The sequence below is a fragment of the Heliangelus exortis genome, chromosome 1 (assembly GCF_036169615.1).
Source record: "Heliangelus exortis chromosome 1, bHelExo1.hap1, whole genome shotgun sequence".
Lineage (NCBI taxonomy): Eukaryota > Metazoa > Chordata > Aves > Apodiformes > Trochilidae > Heliangelus > Heliangelus exortis.
Window position 1 is genome coordinate 171,586,668 of NC_092422.1, and position 4,828 is coordinate 171,591,495.

Below are 4,828 nucleotides of genomic sequence, written 5' to 3' on the forward strand. Positions count from 1 at the left end.
TGTTTATAATATCTCTTATCTTACTAAAGTATCATACCAGCCTTTTCTACCATGATGATCCTGGAAAATCCATATTGCATCATGTTACATTTTCTGTTTACTCACATTTCTTTAATTTTTAACATCTCTCCATTTATTTTAATAGTCTTGTGTAACCTTCAGATCAGGCTACTTTCCTCAGGTATTCAACTACATTTTTTTTTCTGAAATACTGTCTGTACTCTCTACATGCAGTAACCATGTAGATTTATTTAGAAAACCTGCTGTTCCATTTATCAGCTTTTTAGAACTAGAAGATAGAAATTACTAGATCCTTTCATCAAAAAGGTGTTTACTATTTGAGTAAATACTTACATCATGTTTTGGACAATATGCTCTCCAGATACTTATCCTCTTTGCGAGCTTTGTCTTTACCTCCACTTATGACATTCTTATTTTAATTGAAATGTAAAAAAAATGTAAATTCGAATCTCCCTGTTTCTCCACTGCAGAATGCTTGTTCTGTTAATACCCAGTCTTGAGCTGAAATCTAGTCACTGCCATCATGAATTCATTTTGATTCATAAACTATCTGGTAAATTGGGTTCTTTCAAGGAGTACTTGTGTATGGATTTCCTTTGTCTCTGAACTTCAAAAATTACTGTCCCATCAAATTGTCTCACAGTCTGAACATAAGCAGAGAATCCTGGAAGGACCATTCGTCTTTGGGATTCATCATTTTTGGGGGAAAAATCAGAAACAAATCTAGACTGGACTTTCTCAACCATTCATTCAGTATTAAAACTGTGGTTCTATCCATGCCTAAATATCAGAGAAAAAAAACCCTAAAAAACATAAGAATAAACTGCAAACCCACACATTTTATTGTTGTTTCCTAGAGCACTGTTTTGAATTATAAACAGACTTTAAACCATTAACCTATTTCACTTTGTAAAGATAGTTCTGTAACACACAGAAAACATTAAGGAGATACTTCTTAAATTTTTTAAACTAATTTCCAAGCTAATATGAAAGTTATTACTTGAAGCTTAATATTATCATATGCACCTGTAAAGGTTGGTCAATTACAAGTTACCCATAAACCCTTTTTTGTTATTTTAACATCATAAATAGTAATCTGGCATTAAATATTTGTGATCTGGGCCAGTAACCTTTTTCAGTCTCATAGGATTTTTTTTAATTAAACTATATCTTTGTCCCATGTCTATAATCCTCTCTTTGACATTTTATATACAAGACACCTTGCTGCAAAAAGGTCAAGCAGTACAGTTATAAATGGAAAAGAGATTAAAAGTATTCTCAAGCCACAGTGATCTAAAAGAGAGTTAAATATGGAGTGTTCTTCACAGGCTTTCTTAGATGAGTTAAGAGGAAACCCTGTTGGCAGATATTTATTATAAGAATAGCAAAGCAAGTGAAAATTATTTGACAAAAAATGAATAATGCACAATTTTAATTTGCATATTGGAATAATTATCTCTAAAAGAACCCTATAGGGTTTCATCTCCGTACAACTTTTATGTACACCATTGCCAAATGTGGCTTATGTGTTTATATAATTTTTCCTTCTAACATAGTTTCATTATAAAAATAAAACCCCAAAACAACTACAGTAACATCTTGCTACAGTTAATTACATCCTCTTTTTTTTTTCCCCCTGCAACAGAAACACGATGAAAATAAAGAACTCATTCCTGAAAAGTCTGTGAGAAATTAAAGAATGGGAAATAGCAAGAGACACTACAGGAGCCTGTGTAAATCAGAGAAGGGTTGTTATAAAGAAGTGTAAGTAAACATATCTGCAGTAAAAGAGAGTGGCTTCTTTAATTTCATCAGAACATTAAGCAGAAATTGAAGGAACATTTTTCCCTAATATTCTCCAGCTGGCATATTATGACCTCAGCTTGCTCACTCTATGCCACACTGGAATAGCTTTAATGGTGTACATGGGTACAACTAAACAATACATTACTTGTAATGTCTCAAGTAACCTAGCAAAGCATGGTACCCAATTGCTGAAATGCGATAGTGTGCCTTTCAGACTCTATTTTGTTACCCCCAAGAGACAAAACCCTGATCTGGAAACTCTTTACTGCTAATTTCTTTCCATCAATTTTATATAGTCCAGTGAAGGAAGGATATTTCTTCTAAGTTTGTGTCATCACAGCACCTGTTGTTTAGATGAAAATGCTGGAGACAGCAGGGTTTACCATGACCCCTGGTTCTCCATTTCACTTTCTGATGGTTTGTTATTATATGTGTTTTCAAATGGTCCACTGACTGACTTAGACACAAATGGGGGTTTTTTCACCATGTCTAAACTTATATCTGGGGCATCTAACTGAGGTGTGATACACAGCACCTAAGTTTAGAAGCTGTATTCTCCATACTCTCTCTTAACAGACAGTTATTCAAAGTGCCTAAATTAGCCAAGTTAGTGGAGATACCCGCAGAAACCTTGTATTACATAAATGAAATTACACCAGAGTGCTACTACTCAAAAATCTTAAATTTAATACAACCTTCAATCCCTTCCTTCCTTCCTTCCTTCCTTCCTTCCTTCCTTCCTTCCTTCCTTCCTTCCTTCCTTCCTTCCTTCCTTCCTTCCTTCCTTCCTTCCTTCCTTCCTTCCTTCCTTCCTTCCTTCCTTCCTTCCTTCCTTCCTTCCTTCCTTCCTTCCTTCCTTCCTTCCTTCCTTCCTTCCTTCCTTCCTTCCTTCCTTCCTTCCTTCCTTCCTTCCTTCCTTCCTTCCTTCCTTCCTTCCTTCCTTCCTTCCTTCCTTCCTTCCTTCCTTCCTTCCTTCCTTCCTTCCTTCCTTCCTTCCCTCCTTCCTTCCTTCCTTCTTTCCTTCCTTCCTTCCCTCCTTCCCTCCTTCCCTCTTTCCCTCTTTCCCTCCTTCCTTTTTCATCTTTAAATTAAATCTAACTTACTGTTTCCAATTTCTTTCAGCTGTTAGGAGATTTCATTAAGCAACCAAACTGTTGGCATCCAACAAATCCAGCTCCTGTCCAAGGAAACAAGACACCTTGTTTGTAGAACGTCATATCTGACAGGGATAGATTAGCAGCTCTGAGCCTGTTGACTCAGTCTTATTAGATCTGTGTGCTAATGAAATAAACATTTGAAAGGGAATCCATAGCAATTTATAAGGTAAAAACTTGCCAGCAGTGCAAAGGCAAAGTATAACAGACATGTGAAGCTCAACTACACATTAGAGTGAAGAAGCAGCATGATCAATTGGACACCCTCCCAAAATGCACACAGCTTCATTACGTATGTGATGACCTCTCTGCGTACTTGTGTACAGTTTTCTGTTGTCTTTTCAGCTGCTCAGAATAAAAGCCACCTTGTGATGATCACACTCCACATACCTCTGATGTAGCTCTTGCTAAACATGGGAGCTCCATTACAAAGGGCACAATACAGACCTTGGGCTTTGGGCTTGACATGCTGTGACACTCCCCACCTCGTCTCTCTCTCTCACTTACATGTGTTTCTGTGACTCAGGATTTTTCAGTAGCTTTCATAAAGCACCATGCATTAGAAATCTGTAAGAAAAACACAAATGCCATTAATTATCTTTGCATTACTCAGAGTATTTTTCCACTACAAAAACCAAATTGAATGGTGTTTTAAGCATTTCACAAAACCACAAAATCATGGAGTCGGAAGGGACCTCTAGAGATCATCTAGTCCAACACCCCTGCTAAAGCAGGATTGCCCGAGCACACTACACAGGGTTGCATCCAGTCAGGTTTTGAATGTCTCCAAAGAAGGAGACCATACAGCCTCTCTAGGCAGCCTGTTCTGGTGCTTTGTCACCTTTAGAAAAAGTTTCTCCTCATGTTTAATTTGAACTTCCTGTGTTCCAGTTTGTGCCAATTGCCCCTCGTCCTGTTGCTGGGCACTACTGAAAAGAGTCTGGCCCCATCCTCCTTACAGTCACCCTGCTACAGACACTGATAAGGTCTCCTCTCAGTCTTCTCCTCTCAGGCTAAGCAGTCCCAGCACTCTCAAGCTTTCCTCATAAGAGAGACACTCCAGTCCCCAAATCATCTTTGTTGCCCTCCACAGGACTCCCTTCAACAATTCCATGTTTCTGAGCCCAGAGCTGAACACAGTTTTCCAGATGATGCCTCACTAGGGCAGAATAGAGGGAGAGGACGACCTCCATTGACCAACTGGCCTTACTCTTCCTAATGTGCCCCAGGGGATCATTGGCCTTCTTGGTCACAAGGGCATGATGCTGGCTCATAGTCAACTTATCATCCACCAGGACTCCAAAATCCTTCTCCTCAGGGCTGCTTTCCAGCAAGTCAGCCTCTAACCTAGACTGATGGGTTGTTTCACCCCAGGGGAAAGACCTTACATTTGCCCTTGTTGAACGTCATTAGGTTCCTCTCTGCCCAGCTCTCCAGCCTGTCTAGGTCACCAAGGTGATCACATTTAATTGACATTGCAATTGTCCAGCGTTATTTTAAAATCAGCCACCTGAGAATAGGGTTATATTATTACACATTAGTCAACCTGCAACCAAGTTGCCATAAAAATGTCTCATTTTTTCATTCTTGTAGCTATCTATGTGCTGGCTTTGGCACTTGTCCAACTCCGGAGTGAAGTGATTCAGCTCACCAAACTGTCAGAAGAATGTTTGCTTACTTAGTTATCATTATTCATCTTTTTGCAAATGTTAGTTTTCTGCCAATTTAGCTCCCTAAATCTGATTTCCATGGGATCAGGTAAGTCCCAGAGGCAGTTCCAGGAAGTAGCAGAAGCATCTGGCTGGGACCAGGGAGGACAGGGATGTAGCCTCTAGTTTGCAGTCTTT

The 4,828-nt window shown here is 39.0% G+C and overlaps 1 long non-coding RNA gene across 1 annotated transcript; it reads left to right on the forward strand.

The window, feature by feature from the left end:
* Positions 1 to 490: 490 nt before the first annotated feature.
* Positions 491 to 3,263, forward strand: LOC139798719 (uncharacterized). The gene is made up of 3 exons (XR_011726962.1): positions 491 to 574; positions 1,667 to 1,785; positions 2,950 to 3,263. It is a non-coding gene; the product is annotated as an uncharacterized lncRNA (long non-coding RNA).
* The last annotated feature ends 1,565 nt before the right edge of the window (positions 3,264 to 4,828 follow it).